This window comes from Columba livia, chromosome 2 (genome assembly GCF_036013475.1).
Source record: "Columba livia isolate bColLiv1 breed racing homer chromosome 2, bColLiv1.pat.W.v2, whole genome shotgun sequence".
NCBI lineage: Eukaryota > Metazoa > Chordata > Aves > Columbiformes > Columbidae > Columba > Columba livia.
This window is the reverse complement of record NC_088603.1, coordinates 106,385,966-106,407,151: the sequence shown is the minus strand read 5'-3', so window position 1 is coordinate 106,407,151 and position 21,186 is coordinate 106,385,966. Positions and strand designations below refer to the sequence as shown.

The 21,186-nt window shown below is 37.3% G+C and overlaps 1 long non-coding RNA gene across 2 annotated transcripts in view; it reads left to right on the top strand.

Annotated features, from left to right (window-relative positions):
• Positions 1-18,592, top strand: part of LOC135578593 (uncharacterized) — a 45,581-nt gene extending 26,989 nt beyond the window's left edge. Inside the window, exons 3-5 of one of the 2 annotated variants that reach the window (XR_010470425.1) lie at positions 6,494-6,723; positions 10,444-11,854; positions 15,477-18,592. This is a non-coding gene — a long non-coding RNA (uncharacterized LOC135578593). Of the gene's footprint in view, positions 1-6,493; positions 6,724-10,443 lie in introns of both variants that reach the window. The other variant, XR_010470424.1, reaches the window with a different exon arrangement.
• The last annotated feature ends 2,594 nt before the right edge of the window (positions 18,593-21,186 follow it).

Below are 21,186 nucleotides of genomic sequence, written 5' to 3'. Positions count from 1 at the left end.
TGTGAGCTACATACATTTTCAGTCACTTCCATTCAAGCTGTTGCGTTTTGTATCAAAATAAGTTTGACAAGAAACTATGGACAATTCCCTTTTTTTTTTTTTTTCCCTTGTTTCCAGCTTTGACATATATACAAAGCATTTAAGAAGGAAAGACTTTTAAAAATATGTATTTTCTTTTTACTTTTTTTCCTGCAGTAGGTAGGCAATGGCTTTTCTTTTTTTCTGCCAGCTGGGCTTAGCCCTGAACAAAGATTCTGCCTTGCCCTGCACATTGTATATTTCCTTACAGGTGTTAAAAGTAACTGTGTCAGAGGAATTGCTCTACAATATCCACTGACTCCCAAGGGCTCTGTTAGCTTGAAAGTTGTTTGCTCTACCTCCCCTTGCTTTTCTGGCCACAGCTAAAGGGAAGACCACTGGCTGTCTCAGAGTATTTTAAGTATCATATTGACTTCTAAGTTGACTGTGATTAACGTAACATAAAATTTAAAGAAAAATTAAAAAAGAACAGTAGCAGACCATATGTGAAACATCCTCAGCTAACATTTGTATTATTGTCAAACTCTTGAAGAAAATAGTTTTCTTAGATGATCTGGATTTTAACTCCCTTGCCATTTATTAAAAAGATCCAAAAAGTGCAGGAAACACTGAGAAGTTGCTGCTTAACTTTAATGGCAGCACAGGTGTTCAATAATGTATAAATATTGCTCCTCTTTGAACCAAGCTGTGCAGTGAAACTTGGAGCATTCTTTTTGTGTGTGTGTGGAGGAAAACTGACTGGTGACTTTATGAGAGGTTATGGTTTCACAGCAAGCCTGGAGCCAGCTTAGCAGCTCACCACACTAAAAGGCAAAATTCCATCTCTCCCTTCCCATATGTGCTTCCTTCTGCTCCTGCCCTGTCATCTGCCTTGATCTTATCTAAACCTTTTCTTCCCTAAATAACAATAGCAATTACTAAAGTGTATGTATCACATTTTCTCCTTGCACCACAGTGCACACTGAGAACACAGCATGCTGGTGGTGTTGACTGCTGTGCTGACATGTGAGGTGGCTGCAAGTGTATTACTATGCGTAGCACTACACTGCCACTGAGTGTGGTGCTGCTCAGTGGCAATTTACTCAGGGTAGATGAACACTTTGTGAGCTCTTTGTTGCAATAACTACATTTCCACCATGGCAAATACCAGCATAAAAGTCTCTGTACAAAGTGTAGCAGGAGTAATTACTTGGTTTCGAAACTTGGATGCCAGGGTTCCTCCTCCGCTGGGGCCTGTTTAGCCAGGTCCTTCCTCTGAGGGAACTATGCAAGTCCCTAAGGGCCCTTCCTGTGGGAATCCTGTGGGAAGACTTGGTATTTCCCAGCAGCAACTGAGAGGACAAAAAAGTGTGCATTTGATAACTTTCTTTCAAAAGTTATCAAGGGCACTTTATTTGAACAATCAAAAGTCAAAAATGTCTGCATCTTAAAACACACATTTTGTGTTACAAACTTTGTTCAGCAAGCACTGAACAAAATGGCAGCTGTGATGGCAAACAAGTGACAGCAATGATCTCCATCCTGTTCAGCATGCCTTTAGGTCTAACAGAAAGATCTCTCTCTAGGAAAGATCTTGGAGAAATATGAGTTTCTTCTGCTTACAAGTGTATTTACATAACGAGAACAAGGTACCGTGAGTTCAGAGGACAGTGAGGTGCATGGACTGTGTGCTTATGTTTCATTGTTCAGTTGCTAAAATCTCAATCTTCTGATTTAATGAAATGTATGTTATATGAAAAACTGATTTAATATAGAATACGTTAACTGAGGTACTGATATAAACACAGTCCTTTTCCTTCTATTTTTTTTTTCCTGCTTTAAAATAACATTTTAGGTAAAATGTTGAATAAAGCCATGTGAAAACTGTGATGAAGAATTAAGATACTATGCTACCTGGTGTTTCATCTTATCATAAATTGAAATTTGAAAACCACCACCAACTAGTATCCATAATCTGCTAGATCATTTATTCTTTTGCTTTGATCTCCCTCTAGTGTTCAACAATATAGGGTTAGCCACTTATTAATGATATTGCAGCTATTCTGGCTGCTCACATATGCCCAAGACACTATATAACATTACGTAGCCTAGTTTCAGTTTCATGAACAGGCATCAGACCTAGATAAATGTTTCTTGTATAAGACTGTTCACTGCCATTTGTCTTGGAGATTTAGTGCATCAGAATAATATGTCCCATAGAATTTCAGTGTATAGTACTTTCTCAGAAATAACTTCACACTTACGGACACGGAGAGAGTAGCAAAGAGACAAAAAAAGGGAAATTTATATCTATACAAGTGAAATACAGAAAAAAATATTGTTGTATCTAAAGCCACACATGTTCCAACTGGGCTAATTACCAGCAAAATGTTACTCACACAGTTATAGCTGTGGCTTCCCTATAAGCAGCATTTCTAGAGTGAAATTAGGCTGCAAATAACACTTGCTGAAATTTTAAATGTCATATATATGTATACATTGAAAAGAGTTTTATGTATGAAGGTTTTTCCTGACTTTGGAAACCTTGTAAAAAGAATTTTCTGACTGCATCAGAAGCTGGACAGACTAGAGGTCTTGTGGAGAATACAGATGAAGAAAATCTGAAAGATGGCTTAATTTCTTATGGATACTTCTTTTTCTTTTCCCCTTAAGATCAACTATGAAATAACAGTTATGTATTTGTTTTATGGATTAGGAATTGGATATGCATATGAATATGGATATGTCATTTTGGGAAAGATTTTCTCAATTGTATTTAAGATTAGGTATATTCAATATGCCATAGTTTTGTTGCCAGCAACAAAACATGTAATAAAGCATCTAAGCTATGCAGAAACTTACTGGCCAGGACTTCTCTCTGTGTGATGCTCATGTAGCTTCATTCAGAGCATGCGCAACTCTGGATATTTCAGCAAAGATACCTAAAGCGAGAAAAGTAAAAATGATTAAGAAAAGATGGACTGAGTTCTTAATACACTTTAGAAAAATTTTGCAATAGCAGAGAGGAAAAATAATTATTTAGGATGTTTATGAAGGAAAGGACAAGGACCATTAAAATGATAGTGAGAAAAAGAAATTAAAGCTGGTAAATCAGGAAACAGTTTCTAAATGATTAACTTCTTGCAACAGTATCATTCTTCACATACAATTGCTGAGACTGTAAGCTATACTGTTATCTAAAGTATATGGAACTAAGAAAATTGCACAAAGTGTTGGAGGTTTTATAAAAATGCTTGTTTTGTCATGACACACAAATACAGAATGCACACAAAATTATTAGTGAAATAACGCTCTTCATCCCAAGTGTGTGGACAATTTGTTGAAAATGAGAAATCTGTAGAGAGAAAAACTAGAACTTGTAGAAAACCAGGGGCTGTAAATGCACTAGTGTAAATGCACTAGTGACCGGTGTCCTTATCCAGTACCTGCATCTTGGAGGGGCCTTCCCAGCAGTGCTGATGGCACACTGTGCCCTGGAAAGGGGAGAATTTTACAAGTCATTTACTATACAGCTAACAGGGAGGAGAATGAAATTCAGATGAAATTCAGTATGTGTAATCATAAGAGCTTGTTTTGTTTGGTTTTGTTTTTCCTTTTTCTTTTTTTTTTTTAAAACCCATGAAGTCTCACTCTCCATAAAGCTGCTGTTGCTTTGTGAGGGTGTCATACATTAAGAAATATAATTTGTATAATTTGTAACAACATAATCTACCTATGAAAAAAAAAAAGAAAATGAACAAAATGTACTCTGCTGCTTCTGATGCAGGTAATTGCTTTGGAATTGATGAACTTACACCCTTTGGTCACATCCTTCCCTGTAGTAGATCAGTCTCAATGCATTTGAGCAACTTGGTGAAAAGCTACAATAATCCATGCCTACTAAATACGATACATATTGTAGTAGGCTCACTCATGCTTTTTTGAAATTCTATTTATTGTGCTCCAGACTTCATACTCTGCTTTTATTACACTATGCTTTCTTATTTGCTTCCAGAATAAATTAATTTTAAGCCATGTATAGCTGTAATTTTCTACAAGGAATAAAATATAATAGTGAATATGAATACAGGACAACTAGTTCTTTGGAATCACTGTAAAAATCAATCAAGAGGCCTTCAAGTGACATTTCTGAGGCCATTGCTCTGTTCTTATTCTTTCCAGTAAATCATTAATTTTGCCAGTAATAGTGCCATCATGGAAATGTTGTTATCAGCAAGCATCAAGGAAATCTCATGTACAAAAAAGCATTAACCATTTATTGAAAAATAATTTCTGTCTTTCTGTACTAAAGAAAGAAGCCCTCCTAGGTGTTTTTTTAGAAGTCACCCATATTTTTCTCTGGCTATGATTGCCCCAGTAGTTGCAAACAAAGCAATATTTTAAGTACATGGAACCATTAGTGTAATATTTTATGTTTTTAAATGACAGAAAATGAGGGTGTGGATTTATACTGCCTTCACTGCTGCTTAAGTGCACTGCCTTGTAAACCCAGTTATATCTTATTGAAACAAAAAACATGAAAGATACAGGATCTTCTTTCCTGAGAGCTACTTAAAAACATTGTTGTGCTTTTTATCTTGCTACTGAGCTAATATATTTACATCTCCTTATTGTAAAAGTAAAAATAGTGCAAAGACAATGATTAAAATATGAATTCAACACATGCTTACTTTCTCTGGGAAACCTATAGGATGGGACCAGGGTGAAGAAAACACCTCTTTGAGATGTGTCTTTTCAGAGCCATCTTCATGCCCAGCTGTCTTGGAGGGAGAAATAACGAACAGAAAAAGAAATGTGGGAAGAATGAAACATAAATTCTGCAAGCCCATAAAAATCTGCTTGCATTTGGAGTAGTGGCCACATAAAACTTTAGTCTGGCTGCATGTCAGCATCCAGCGCTGGCTCAGCTTCTGCTCTAGGTAGAGTTAGCCAAAGTCTCATTGAAAAAGGTGTGCTGTCATCCAAACCCAACTCTAGAGAGGTGTGGGACGTTTATGGAGATACCCCAAATTAGGTAATTTTAGCTTTTCTTTTCCATGCACTAGGCTGTGGAGGCCTGTGGCCATGGACCTGTGGCAGAACAGGTATTTCCATTTCTGCACAGGTGTCACAGAACTGCTTGCATATGTGTGTGTGTGTTGTCATTTGGATTCTGCTTCTGGTCTATAAGAAGTAACAAGGAGAGTCAGAGGGTAAATGTTAGTGCAGGTATCTTCAACAACATATGGTCAATACAGACATTTACTCTGCTCCAGTTTTCTTTGTGGTCATCTTCAAGGACAGAGACCTCTGCTGTCCTCTGCCTTCCTTTGCTGTGTGCTGCAGACTGACACAGGATTAAGTATCTAAGAATATTGGCAGTTAGACTGCACCAAACCACATGGTCTTCTGTCAGTTATACTCCTGAAGATCTATAATAATACCAGGTAGATTGATGGAATTGCTCAATATTTACTCTAGAGTAAGTGCGGTGAATGCTACAAGGTTGTACCTGCCCGGATTAGCCCTCCTTGCATAATTCCCAGTCCAGATTGAGAAGACTCACTGATGACCAGTTAGAAATTCTCTGAGAGGTGTGACCTCTGACCGATGCAGTGACAAAACTGAGATGAAGCAGGCAAAACAGTATCAAAAAGACCAGAAACATTTCAGCGGAAGCTTTCCTGCTGTATAGCTTAACTCCTTCAGGTGGTAAAGAGGAAAATCTTACTCAAACTTCATTAAAGAGGCATAAATCCCATGCCAAACATTTGCTTTAGAAAAGAATAATTGTAAGGTGAAAGATTTTAGGGAACATTAGAAATAGGGCACTTAATTCCAAAAATAACATTGCATCTTTCACTACTTTCTCCAAGCAGGCTTTCTGAATTTTACATAGATTTAGCAAATCCCCACTTACCTGTTAGTGAAACAACTTGTAAGTCAGTGTGCTGATATTGCTGGGAGCAAGATTACTTATAAAGGAAATGAAGCCAACATAATCTTTGCGTAAAGGAAAGATCGGAACATCTAAATCAAAGAGAAAGACAGTTGTCTCATTGGCATAACCTTGAATTAGGGTCGCTTTAAAATAAATCATTCATTGTCTCTGAAAACTTAAGGAAAAAGAAAATATGCCCAGTCAAAAGGAAGATATGCTGAACTGCAAAGTTAAGGAGATAGAGAGAACTTGGCAGCACCAAAGGCCAGCTGTACTGGTCTGGGTAAATTTAAGTTATCGTTACGGAGAAATGTAATTCAGGTCACGAAGGTAAAAAATGTACTGAGCTTTAACAATATTTCATGAAGAGGTGGCAGTCCCTATTACGGAAACTAATAGGAGCGTACAGCAGAAGTTATTCACCTTAGGGAAAGACTTCACATTTGCATCTATTAATTAGTGGTTAAAGAGCAATGCTCCAAAGCAGAATTGTATTCTTAACTATATAAACTGAGAAATTTTGTTGACTTTCAGGGAATCAAACAAAAGCTCAAGCCTACTACAGAAGAAGTGAATTTGGGCTCAAGATTTAATTAATCTGTGTGCAGGACTGGTGAAAACACAAACCCTCTGCAATTAGCAGTTTGACAGCTCCAGTGGGAGTCATTTGGGTCCCTGGCACATAATAATTGGAGGGAAAAAGGCTTGGCAACGCGTTTGAGATGAGGGGACCTGAAGAAGTAAAAAACTTCAGGAAACAGAAGGTATGTTCTTCAAATTCGAGTGTCTTTCAGATTTCCAAGAGGAAAAAAGTGCCTCACTTATTCTCCATCCTCAAATGCACAGATGTTTAATCTTTGCTTTCTAACTTATTTTTCCTTAGACTAGTTGGATCCACTGAGTTCCATTGTGATATACAAAGATAATTAATAGTAAAAGCATGCATGATGTGGAAGAATAGGACACAAAGAAGGAAACTGAAGTCACAGGGGTGCAGAACTTTTTTTTTACTATTTTTTTTTCACCTGTCTTGTCCATCATTTGAATAACATCCTTTAAATACACCTGGTCATGGTCCTTGCTCTGGAGTGCCAGCTTCAAGGGCATTCATTCTATGTTGTGTCAGGCAGAACTTACTTCCTTATAAATTCAGGTTCTTTGCACTGCTTTGGACCTGAAGACACTCATTAGATTCCTTGAAAGTTAATTTTGGAGAGCCTTCACCTCTTCTTGTGCTGTGAATTGCTGTTCTACACTAGGAGTACAATACACAATGCACAAAAGAAGTCTGTACCATACAGTGTAATAAATAACTAACAAGGAAAAAAGTCTGTAAATTTGTACCTACATTTTATTTTGGTTGCAGAGAAAATAAACACACTGTAGGCATAGAGGCCTCTTCACTCAGCCTTAGGCAACAAATAAGTTTGTATCAAGTCTGAACTGATAATGAAGAGTCAGAATTAAAAATAATATTTAGGGTCATGTACAACACAAAAATCAATTTTTTAGTTTTATTTAAGTCTAAAAAGTCAGAAGATACTTGCTGTCAACAGGAAAGTGGTATATTGATTTCATTGAATTCTGGTGATGTAGTGGGTTATTAAAAGGAATTTGGAGCATGATTTGCCCTATGATAATTTCATTATCTTCAAACTTGAGCGGAAGAGCTGAAAACCCTCAGAGAAGTCTTCTTCAGGTTACATTAACCTAACACTGCGGTATGTCTCTACTAATATTTCAAATAGTTGTGTTCAGATGTAGTGTGAATGCTCCTACCAGCGCAGCAGAACTGGGGCTGTACATGTTCAAGGGACAACATTGTGCCTTTTGTTCTGACTGCAGCTAACAAAACTCTCAGCCTCCAGGAGGTGAATGTTTGAGGAAGCACAATGGTAAGAAGTAGGAAGCCTGGTATCCAGAGATTTATTCTGCAAGATACTGTGGGCATCTATAGAAGGGATGAGAGGTGAAGAGTAAATTAAAATGCCCCCTAACAAACCACCTGCCTAAGCACAAAACACTATAGTTCTAGGAAGTTTTTCTAATGTTAATGAATTAATTTTCTGTTTTGTTTTGTAAAGGGAAGGTAAGTAAAAATGAAAGGATGTCATAGAGGGGCCAAAAGTTTTTAAATATTTTTTTTGAATATAGTATTACTGTGTAAAACAGATGTACTATGATGAATTACAATGAAAAAGCACCTAGAATTGCATGTTACAAATAGAAAAATTAATCCCTTTTATCACACTGCATAAGATTTGTTTTTTCTGTTTATTGAGCCATGAAATCAGTAGACAATTCCAGTTTGAAGGCTGAGCATGCGAAGTAATTAGAGAAGGATCTTATCACTTTACAAACTTCTTAAAATGATTTTACCAGTTCTGCGCTTACAAAACTATAGCAAATTTAATACTCATACTGTGGATGTTTTCCTCCCACTGTGTTTCAATTCCAAGGAGCACACTAGGAAATAAACAGTATTTTCACAACATGTGAAGAGGGAAAGAGTTCTTGAAATTGTAGCAGTAAAGAGCTCTATATATAGTCCAGGCTTTAAAGCAGAAGCCATGAAGAATGAAGTTGACTGGGAGAGGAGTGAGTGAAAACTGGGGCCTTGGATGGGCTAAGAAAAACACAGATGCCATTTCCACAGTACAGAAATTTTTTCCATCCAGCAGACAAGGAATACATGAACTGTAGTTTATTATTAGCTTTATTAAATACTAAAGTCTCAAATTCTGTAGCCATAACTTTTAGCAAAACAAGTAAGCAAAAATCGACTGCCTTCATTTGATTCTTGCTTAAAAAGGGACCTATTAGATCAGATTTTCATTCCACACTGTTCTCAGCATGCTATGCAAACTTGGAGCTTTGCAGAAAAGGTAACTATTACGCTACTTTATCTTCGGGAGGCAAACAATAATCTTTTGGGGACAGATGGCTAGAGAGGAAGAAGAGGTTTTTCTTAAGCAGAAGACAGCCTAATATTGATTGGTAAATCAAGAATGTGTGAATATTAGCAATTTTATTACCAATAATCCAGTATTTGCACAAAGATATTACTCATTCTTTTTCATTGACTTGGCAAATATGGATTATGATAGAAAATTAAATTTTAGGGAATTTCTGGAGTGACATTGGTAATGAATTCATCCCCGAGATGGTGCCATATGGTCAAAGCTCCAACAAAAAAAGGATTCATCCAACTTTTTCTGCTGTTAACATCTTTAATCTTGCACACAGAAATATAGCAAGTGTGTTGATGACAGCTGATATTAAAATGCCAGTTGACAATTTTTCAGATGATTTTGGTGTAGACTTCTCTAAGCCCAAGGTGCAAGACCGGTATACTTCTGTCTCCACCCATCACCTCTCACTTGGTTTCTAGCTCCTCATAGCTGAACACTGTTGAAAATAAATGTATGCTCATGGTGCCAAAGTCCTGGGAAGCTTGATTTGTCATTAGTCAAAAATACTCGCAGTAATATCAAAGGTGATGCTGTTATTTTCTCGCACTAAGTAGTGATATCCAGTGTATTGGAGTGAGAGGAAAAGAAGGAGGAGAGCTAGAGACCTCCCAGATGGTATGCCCTTGCTTGATGAGGCACAGGAAAGGGTAAAGTCGTGAACCATCAGCCTGGGGGTCAAGCATGTGCGTGGCATGGCACCTTCACCAGTGCAGCTGGAAAGAGGAATAAAGGAAGGTGGGAGGACCTAAGGTCTCGGTGACCATGGTCTCCTCTGGACTCTTTTAAAGCAGAGGCCTAGTTTCCTGATCCTCTTACGTTCCTCTGAGGTTAAGACCAGTCACTCTCTGGTGTCGGGCTATGTGGAGAGCTGCAGCTAATTTTGACAGCCCAAATGTCACAAGAGTGCACTGTCGATTTAAATGGTTTTTCATTTCAGATGCCTCATGCGTGTACTAATGCCAGTTTTTGCAACAGAGCTTTTTTTTTTCCCCACTTCAATTTTTCTAAAAGGAATTTTATATGAAATTTTGTTGAACCTACAATAGCATAATTAAGAAGTGCATTAGGCTCAGTACATGTAAGGGTTAACTGTAGTTGCATTGTCTACTTGAATGTTAATGCCAATTTTTAAATGCTTGGATTCACTGTTTTTGTGTTATTTTGTTTTAGGTGTAATATTGCTATTCAATGTGAAAGATTCAAAAAGGTTTAAGAGGAAAACCTGGCATTGGTTTTGCCCTCAGAGATATTTTTCAATCATGTAGTGTAATGGTCAGGCACCATTGGTCAAATACTGCTGTTCAAGGTGACCAAAACATTTACTACAGGTGTTCAGTACATTCAGGCAATAGTAGGTCAGGAGAATCTGGTCATCTTGTAAAAAGTACATTGATTTCTTCAGAAGTGTGAATGAGAATGATCAAAAGGAGTTTATATTATTGCGATTGACTGTCTAGAATCATCCTGCTTGTTTCCTAATTACTCTTTGTTTTCTCTGCATTCTCTCCTCAGGGAGCTTTGGGGAACATTCTAAGCAAAGAAAGCCTGGAAGAGGCATTTGTTAAATATTTTCCACATAATTATCCATTATCGAAATTACTATATCAGAATTGTCACCTTCAAAAAGCAAGTACTGTGATGCATAACAATAGGCTTCTCAATGAATTTATTTCTATCTAGAACTTTATTTTCATGATACTCTCCCATTTCTTTAAATTCTTGAACTTTATTTTTTTGTTTTTCTTACTGATTTTGCTTTTGGAGTACTGTCAACAAAATAATTCTTCTTGATGTCGTTTTCAATGAAAGCTATTTTCATTGATACAATTGCCTCTAAAAATAAATATATCCTTAATTTTAAATTACACTCAGATAAATGACAACACTTGCATGTGGATTGGGATGATTATACTTGTTGAAAATAACTGTAGATATGTAAAGGACTTAAAGATATTCTGTATTATATAAACTTAAAACCAAGAAAGGCTTCAAGATATATGCAGCTTAGATTTTTTTGACAGGTCTAGTCTTTCAAAGTTGAGGAGGAGCCAATACCTTGGAAGGGAAGTATCTAGGACTTTGCACCCTTCTCTTCTAGAACTTCCTACGAAGTAGGAGTACTTTCCTCTTCCGCTTCTAGCTTTGTTTATCATAAACATTGCTAATGCAGACTGTGGCCCAGGACAGGTAGCTTTTGACTTGAACTCTTCCCTGGGGTTGCTTCCTTTATCATTCACTGTCTGATGGGAAAGCTGTGTTTTATTGCTTAGTTGTAAAACGCACATCACACTAAAGACACCAAACGATGTTTCATGTGAGAGGATAATCTGTTAACTGGGTCTCCTAGTTTGCTATTAACAAGCAGAAATTTCACTTTTGGTTAGTGCAGTTAATTTAAAGAAAAATGTCATAAACTTCCAAATAAGGGTCACTATCATAACATCACCCATAGGGTCACCATCAATGAAACAAGAGAAGTTTTGTGATTTAAAATTTAATGTCATATTTGACTGTTTATTTCTCATTAAAAAATATCCAGAGAAACCTGAACATCTAAATAAAGTTATATAACTTCATGCTTTCTAGGTAGGAGAAAAATACAAATTTCTTTTGTTGTAGTTAAAGCTAACAAATAAAAATATACAAAGAAATAGGTGTAATGACAGGAATAAATATTACTAAAAGACTCTACACTTCCAAGACAGTAAAATAATATGCCAGTTCCTTGAAACCTCTAGCTGATGATTCAGAGATTGAGGATTTACTTCAGCTGTTTTACTTTTCTTCTTTCTTATCTAGATCTCAAAAACATCTTGAGTCCTGGGGCCCTCGGTGGGACCATCTGAGGGCAAGAACAGCAGCATGTCTGTCGTCAGTACTGAGCAGGAGGCAGGAAGGGGGAAGAGTGTAATCCTTTGATAATGTAGGCTGAAATTCTTTCATTTTTCCTGCTTCCTTTTGTGCAAAGGGCTGGTGATGGAATATGTGAGGACTTCACGTCAGGCTGAGGCAATATCCCTACAATGCTGGGTTGGTAGCTGCAGTTAACCTGGCCAACTGTACTACTCTGTTCTATGAAAATTCTGATTTATCTTTATACTGGAAGCTTTGATAATAAAGTTAAGCTGAATGTGAGGGACAACACTGGACAAAGGAATACTGCAATTTAAAGTATGAACCTCTCAGTGTTAAAACACCCCTAATGCAGTGAGTGGGTAAGTGGAGAAGGGTTCACTGGAATGGCAAAAACAGGCCATGCAATTTTTATATCACCTAAGCCTCAAAAGACAGGAACATGAAGGTGCTGTGAGAGCTGAAATTTCTTCATTACTTTTTCTGAGACCGTTATGTATCACGACCCGATAAAAACAAAAACATTGTACAAATGGATTTTTAAGAACAATTTATCTGTATAGTCTCTAAATGCATTTATATCTGTTGGGTCTCATTTTTAACTTGAATGTTTTTAAATTGACGTATTTCTCTTCTTACATTTAGTTTCCAGTTTTATGAATCAGGTGATTTTTTTAAAGTGTTGTGTACTTTTCATATTCTGTTTAGTGTGAACTGTTTACTGTCTGAAATAGCATACTTGTCATTTTTGATATTCAAAGAACAGAGATAAACAATATAAAAGCATAATCTATTGCATTTTCTCTTTTAAGACATTAACTTTCAGCTTTTGTTTTAAGCTCATGATAGAAACTGAAGGAAAAGAACACAGCTTCAGGCATTTCCCCCCCCTTTGACTGTTAATTAATCTACAGCATGCTTTTATTTAATACTTCATTAGTCTAGTGTGACAGAAAATCAGCAAAGACTTGCATTTTGTTCTCAACCTAGTTTGTATCTACCTGCCTATTATCCCCACTAAACACATTTTCCATAAACAATGTTTTGTTGTCTCTTATGTGTAACTGAAAAGCCTCTTATGCTGTTCATTTGTCATTCTCAATTGTGCATGAGCATTGAGACTTGGAGCAAAATTTTGAATGTGTTTGCATTGGTAAATTGATTTTTTGTACTCGTACTAGTCTTCACAAGTGGCATTTGGGCTCAGTAAGCAATAAAAGAACGAAGAAGGGAGGCTCTGGCTTTCTTCCCTTTTTAAAAATCTTAATTGAATTTGAAAGCCAGAGGGTAGTTGTCTTGGTAGGATTTGAGGCCAGTGGAAGTTGAGGAAGATTGACTTTTGCTGTTTGACATCGACTGTTTAAATTCTGTAATATGTTCACGTACCAAAAAAAAACCCTGCAAGAAAGGCATGTAAAAGAATAATTTGCAGCACAAAGCTTCACCAAAATAAGAAGGTAGTGTAAGAAGACACTGGAAAGCAGATGAAGAAGACATTAGCTTGGTCTATATTGCTTTGGTGTCCACGCACACCGTCATATCCAGTAAGTTTATCTGCACAGTATCCATGAGGTAAAAGAAGGGGTTTTAAATAATTTTTTTCTAGTTGCCTCTGCCAATCAGTAATCGAGTCATGGAAAAGCTGAAAAGGGTCCCTTTACAGTAAGATGAAAGCTCCTCAGAGCCAGTTTTAGGCTAGCTATCAGTATTAGATCAGCTGTTGTGAAGAGCAAAAGCTGCACAGAACTGTGCTGTAAACGGGGTTTGCACGAGCAGCAGAACCCTTAGATCACACCACCATGACCTGCTGCTGGTCATGTACACGTCACTTGCATCAGACTGTACTGACCGCGGTGTTGGCTCTGCTGCCAGGCCCAGGGCAGAGACACAGCAACAGCACTTCTTGCTGGAGCTTGTTCAGCTGCTTTGCTGTCTAAGACTACCACAGGGAGCACTGAAGGAAGGAGACAAGAGGATGATGGTGAAACACAAATTTTCAGTATTAACCATGGGTTTTCTGGTGGGGGCCATCAGCTGGTCAGACAGAGAGTGGTCACCTCAGTGGTGGCAGTGAGCTCCATGTGGTCATGTAAAGACATACCTACAGTGAGCTTGGGTAAAGCCAAAGACCCAGCTAGTGAAGTATTTTGTTTGTAGCAGTAACCATTGGTGGATGCCTCAAGAAAAAGGCGCCAACTTTTTCAAATTATTCGATCTTCCTTCTGGGTATTTAGTAAGCCTGACGGTTGTTTTGGTGTTTTTTTTTTTTGGTGGTTGCCTGACCTCCCTCGATGCTCATGTAAACTTTTATCTTCAAAACATTCTTTTACAATGAATTACTCAGGTTTATGACCTGTGGGAATTTTTTTCTGTGGGATGGACATCCTGCTTTTCTTGTTTAGAATATGGTCCCTATTGTCATTTTCTGAAGGACAAGTTGGGTTTTGATGGGGAAGGAAGGGAGGGATAGTGGCATATTGAAACATATAGCCATCATATAGCCATGCTTTTGCTATTGGATGATATCCTGGATCAAGACAATCCTCTTTCTTTACTGAACAATGGGCTTTTTTGTCCCCGTTCTATGCATTATGGTCCTGTGTGGTTTTTGTTTGTTTGTTTTCCTGAGAGCTGAGGGGCTGGTCTTACCCAGGAACATCTTCTTTCTTAGCCTTTCAAATTTTTGAAATTCTTAATCCTCCAGTAATTTTGTACTATTTAAACCACCAAAAATAAATAAAACTGAAGCTTAAATACAGAACCTATAAATGGCTTATAATCCGAACATAGTTGTCAATAAACTGATGGTACAAAAGACAATGCACATACCTACATTAGACATTCAAAAATGCAGGCAACATGCTATGGCCTCTTCCTCCCACCAAGAGGTCTTCAAACTTCCATCACACTTGGTTATGGAGTGCAGGATCTTTATATTTCTGTGCATGGTTTCTTTTTTACATCTCTAATTCTCCCTCTCACTCCTGCAAAAAGCTGATTGTTTTTGGCTTTAACTCCTTTTTTCCAAATTAGCTCATGTGTAGTTTTCTTTATCTTCTATCAAGGGATCCACCTTCCTACCTTGTAGTCTAATAACTAGCAGGTGCTTTTCTCTGATGTGCTTTGGTGGTGTTGGTGTATTTTGTTGCCCAAGGGGTTGCTTCCATTTAAATGCAAGACTGTCAAGGTTTAATGAATATTGTTGTTTATGGTCTCTCACCAGCCCTTGGAACTGTATTATAAATGTAATTAAAAAGCCACAAAGAAAACAAATATTGGAAATGTGGGGATTCTTGATTTGTAATCTGGCTATTACATATAATGAGTTGTCAATACTAAGCAATTTAAAAGTGGCAAATGGAAAAATTTCCCAGATCACTAGGGATGTTTAACTATTTATAAACTACAGTGAAGGTCCTGTAACAGGAAAGACCACCACAGTTGGTGAGAAGGTCTCAAGGGATGACTTTTGAACAAAGTTGCCATTGAACAAGGCCACGGCAGCCTGCACAATTCCTGTGAGGTTGCCTGTGGGGGTCCTGGGCAGTCTGCAAGGCAGGGTCAGAAAGAAAAACTGCCCTGACAGACCTGCCCTGAAACCAGCTGAATTCCATACATGCTGATAACTCACAGTGCTTGCAGAAACAATAACTCTGGATGTGGAATTTTTTTAATTGTTTTTTTTACCCCAGATTTCCTGAACTTTCCATGAGTCAGGAAGCCAGGTTTTGAAGACCCCTTGCTCCACAGGACAGCATCTCATGCCCATTCCATAAGACATGAAGCCTTCCTGCACCAGCAACTAAGAGTTCCTGATCGTAAAGACTTAGACTTTTAAACTTGTATTGTATTTTGACTGGCTTAGCACTGATATGAAATAGAAGAAGAGATGAGAACTTCATATTTCTCAGCAGGACACGATTACTGTTTCAGTCCTTTTCTTGTCAGAATCTTCCGATGTTTTCAGCCACTGACTTGAATAAATGGGCCAGAAGGGAGACCAGACTGTTCTCAGCCTCCCTCTCTTTTCCAGCAGTGGGCAGTGCAACAAAATCACCCTAAGAGAACATAAGCACTTGAGGTTTTCTCCACAGTTCATTCATTGCAATATGATTTGTGCACAGTGTGAATGGAGGATGTGTCTGCAAGATTGGTCCACCATAGACACGATCTACCTAGGGAAGCATTGGCGCAGATTTGCTGTGATCTTAAAGCTGTTGAATTGAATGCTTTTTAAAAAAAACAGTGGAAAAAAGGTCTTCCCCACAGGATTATTATGAGCAATAGCTAAAACTGATACACTTCCAAGAAGCAGAAGAATGAAAACATCTGTTCCGATCACATTGATATGGAGAGCTGCACTTTGACTGTAATGCTTGATATTGATGTTTTGTATTATAGTTAAAGAAGCCTGTCTCCTTCACCATTTTATTCAGAGGATGCTTTTCTTCAGTGAGCTGTGTGTGCTTTAACTTGTCATCTTATCCCATTATAGCTCAGGACTGCTAAAGAGCTATACTTGCTCTCAGCAGAGCTCAAAAATGCTTGGTTTGTATTCTGAAAGACTGTGCATAATTACATTGAGCCTGAAAGATGGAATAGTTCAGAAAGAGAAAATTAAAAAAAGGATTCGTACAGTTTGACACATTCAGTGCACAGATTATGAAAATTATGTCTACTTAGAGTTATTAATGATAATTCAGACTTACTAATTTGCTTACAGAATACAAGGCTAATGAAGTATTTTTCAAAATATGTCAATAATGAACAGTCCATAATTAATCAAATTACTATTTAAATCTGAACTTTGAAATAATTTTAATTATCACCTTTTAGGATAATGATATGGCAAAAAGGAGAGTGACTGCATTTTGCCATCTGTGAGAGATTCGAGTTCCTGCAAATGTTTATGCACAGCTACAAATACATCCATGTGTAATTGTGGTGCTGGGGCCTTGCTAAGAACTGGAGTTGAAGGAGTTATTTTATTTTCCTGCTGAGAAGAGTCTGTGCTAGATGAGAAAATACAGGACGCTCAGCAAGAAACAGCTTGAAAAAAGAAGTGAAATAGACAGTCTTTAACAAAATGAAGAGGGTCTTAAAAAGAAGACTCCTGTAGATTATACCCATTTTCTTTTCTATTTATAAACCTCTCCACTTTGTAAAAGCAGCATTGCAAAGAGCAAGATTGTGCATGCAGAACGCTGAGTAAATGTAAAAGTTTTCATAAGCTGTCCATGCTTTATGGATTATTTTTTTTTTTTTTTTGCATGGAATCTCTAAGTTGTCACCACTACCAAACTAAAAAACAGGGAGATAAGTCTTGTCACCTGCAGACTGTCCACTAGGAACAGCTATATTCTTGCATGAAAGCAGTTGCATGTTCAGAACACTTGCTGTCTCTGGATTAGACACCTACTAGAAGAGATGCAAAGCTTGCACAAGAAGTTGAAATCCCATATTTTGCAAATAGGATTGTTTGAAAATTTGGCATACAGTGCTATTCTTTTCCAAACCGTCCTATGTGTCAAGTATTTGCCAAAATATGAAATTTCTGAAGATATCTGCAAAATATTTTTTTAACTTTAGGCTACTGACAAAGACTTGAGCCTATAGCACAATGTAATACCACATTCTAGTTCATTTATTCAGACTAGAAGAGAGATAGTTCGAGAGTGATTTGAATAGAGCTTACAAATACCCAAATAGCAGCATCAAAATAGAAGGTTTTAAAGATCTGATCCCAAGTACAAAGACCTAAAGTTGAAAGAGGAGGTATTCAGATTACATTTTTTTTGTAGTTAACAATAGGCACAAAGTGTGAAAGGTAAAGTAGTGATAATTTAAGTCAAAATGCTGTTCTAAAACAAAAATTCTTGTTCAAGCATAAACACTAGACTCGAAACAATATTTCACACGTAGCATGTCTATGATCTGTATTGTGCAGAGTGCCAGAATGCATGGCCATTGTGACACAGCTTAATTACTAGCTGTTGCTCTGGTCACTGATATTAACCATAAACACCGTATTCACAGAGGTATTTAGCCACGGATTTCAGTGGAAATGAGAGCCTGGGTGCATTGCAGTTCACACAGAGTCCAGCGTCAGAGTGCCCTTTGGGCGCTGTTTGTAACAGGCATTCCTCCAAGAGCAGCCACTTGGGGAATACACAGGACCAGCAAAGTGGTGTTCTGCGTGGTAACATCTAGGAACCACTTATCATCTCACAGTATTTCAAAAACATGTTTTCCAAACCAGCTGGCAATGTTTCAAAATGATACAGCAAAATGAACACTTTACAGGTACAGTTCATAATGGCCATGTGCTAGCATGAATCTTTTGGGTTTTCTCCAGGGAATTCTGTTTGTATAGCATTTCTGAATATACTTATTTTTTCCTCCCTGAGTGCAGGAAAAAGGCTAGTTCACATGAACGATATTTGCAATGGGCCCTTTATGTGAAATAAATCTTTCAGTTGTCTATTTCTGCCACTATAGTGAGTTTTACACAGTTCACTTTAATTATTAAGACTAATTATTACTCTGCTTGTTCCCTAAATCTCTGCTTTAGGTTAAGGTTACCAAATAATGCAAATATTCACTTTTCGAATACTCTACTAGTTTCCAATTCAACGGAATTTGACGTTCTTGGGGTTTTTTTTTTTTTTTTTCTTGTTATCCGTCTAAAAAAAGTTCTTTATATACATTTAAACGTAGATTTCTCAGGGATTTTTGTTTCATGTTATGTTACAGTCTGCTTTCATGAAAATTGCAGTTCCCAAATGTACTAGTTTGCAAATATGTAACAATTTTAGGCTTTTCACATTGTAAATTTGATGAATTCTTGTACATCAATTTTACATTAAATGTCTTATTTTGACTTAGCTTGTCTCTGAGCTTTTTCTCGAGCCATTTGGTAGCATTTGTGAACAGTACTGAGACTGGATTGAAAGTGACAGTGAAGTGCTCAAGTTGGTTCTGTCGTGAATTGAGATGCATGTATGGAGTGCTTGAGGTGTCAAAGCTTTCTGGTACTTAAGCATTTTTACTGCAAGTAAACTACCTCCAGCCCCTCCTGGGATTGATTATTAATTACTTTATGGGAAAATTCACAGTGTTAATAATGGGAGACTGCACGAGTTAACTCTGAAAGATCCAGCAAGAAAGGAGAATTGCACTTCACGTATTAGTTCTTATGCAGGTCTGGGGAATTTTTCTGTGCTGCAGTAAATGAGGACGACTAAATTACTACATGGGGAGTGGCTACTAATAATACAAGTTTTCTTCCCCCTCCACTACACTCTTGCTTCTTTACCAAGCAGATTTTTATTAGAGGTGTCAAAGTTTCCCTGCCTGTTTGTGTCTTTGAATTGCAGTATTCCTTTAATCAAACTCTTGTGTCTAAATGAATTTATGTGCTAATTAGAGACACCCCCTTTGATTACCTTCTGGTGTCACAGAGGGAGGCATACAAAAAATATGACTATGCAATGTTGTGGATAATATGAACAGAGGAGACACATGGTTACTTTTAAATGCTTCTTTTTTTTTTTTTTTTTTTCTTTATCAACTATCCTTTTTAGTGTTCAGTGTACTTTCTTATTTTGCATCCCTTTTGCCTTCTCCTCCATTTTTTCCCTTCAAAACCTGAAAGCCACAATGGTCCAACTTCCTGTCTCAGGCTGGAACTGGTACGTGAGATATCACAGATAGAAACAGGCTCACCCTCTCTATGTTTTTGGATCTGGTTCTTGATTGGAAGCAATATGGATACATTTGCTGGATGCAGAATGTAAGCTGATAGCCTCAGTCTGGAACTGATTTGCAGTTAGTTGAATGGAAAAACAGGCAGAACTGGTCTGTGTCTGTCTGTAAGAGCCTGTGCAGACATATTCACCATGATTCTTGCATCAAGATTCATTCCTCCTTGACAGGTTAAAGCCCTTTTAGAAAGGTGCTCAGGATTGATTTAAAAACAAACAAACAAACAAACAAACAAACAAACAAACCCCAAACCACAACAACCCAGGTCTCTAGGTAATGGAGAATTGCTGGTTGTTTCCTAGTTTTATACTTTTTATATATGCAGTTATACACTGAGCAGGGTCTCTCTGAAGTCAAAGAATGCAGGTTAGAGGTGTGGAGCACAAATGAAATCCAAGTGGAATGTGCACAGAACACTTTTGCTTCTTCTGTTTGTTTCTTGTATCTACTAAAACCTGTTACCTCCTCATTAGCTTCTGGTGAATTCATTGCTTTTAATCATTATCATAGGCTATTACTTTGTATATGGAATTTTTTTCCCTTTCCTTTCCTTTCCTTTCCTTTCCTTTCCTTTCCTTTCCTTTCCTTTCCTTTCCTTTCCTTTCCTTTCCTTTCCTTTCCTTTCCTTTCCTTTCCTTTCCTTTCCTTTCCTTTCCTTTCCTTTCCTTTCCTTTCCTTTCCTTTCCTTTCCTTTCCTTTCCTTTCCTTTCCTTTCCTTTCCTTTCCTTTCCTTTCCTTTCCTTTCCTTCTTTCCTTTTCCCCCTTTCCCCTTTCCCCCCTTTCTCCTTTCCCCTTTCCCCTTCCCCTTTCCTCTTTCCCTTCTCCTTCTCCTTCTCCTTCTCCTTCTCCTTCCTTCTATTTTCTCTTCTTCTCTTTTCTCTTCTCTTTTCTCTTCTATTTTCTTTTTTTTTTTTTTTTTCCCTAAGGTGAAATTATGGCAAGTCAGTTCAGAATAGCTGAGATGCACAAGGAGTGTAATTAATAAACCCTCTTTTTCCTAACCTCTCTCAAATCTGGTACTTAAGGTGGGATATTTCAAAAGTCTCATTGTAAACAATATAAATAGTTCAAAAAGAAAAATTAATCTTTTTGAGGTAGTCTCACAATAGCTAAGTATGAAAAATACAAAACGCCTACCAAATTAATATAATTAAATAATTACTGACATTTTGGTTTGCATAAATCCTCTATCCTTTGCCCTAACACTGCATTAATTCCATACTGTATTATAAGAGAGTGACAGATTATAAGTCTACTCTTAGAATACTTCTAGCCTTAGGCCTTTCAGAGACATCTTTTGTGGACTCTGCTGCATTAAGTCTAGATTAATTGTTACTGAGTTACACTCAGTGTTGTTTTGGATAGCTCCATTAAAACTACAGAAAATGGTTAGATAATAATAGAGCTGAACTGATCTATTCCCTGTCCTCAAGGCAGAAACACGTATACCTATTCTGATTTATACAGGTTGTTTTTCTAACCTCTTATTAGAAACCTTTACTTCTGGCTGTGTGACAACCTTCCTAAGTGCTGCTTTTCACTACTCCTACTATGAAAAAGTAGTTCCTCATATATAAATGAAATTCCCCTTGTTGCAATTAAAGTCAGAGTGATATGGAAAATAGTGTGAGTAGAAAA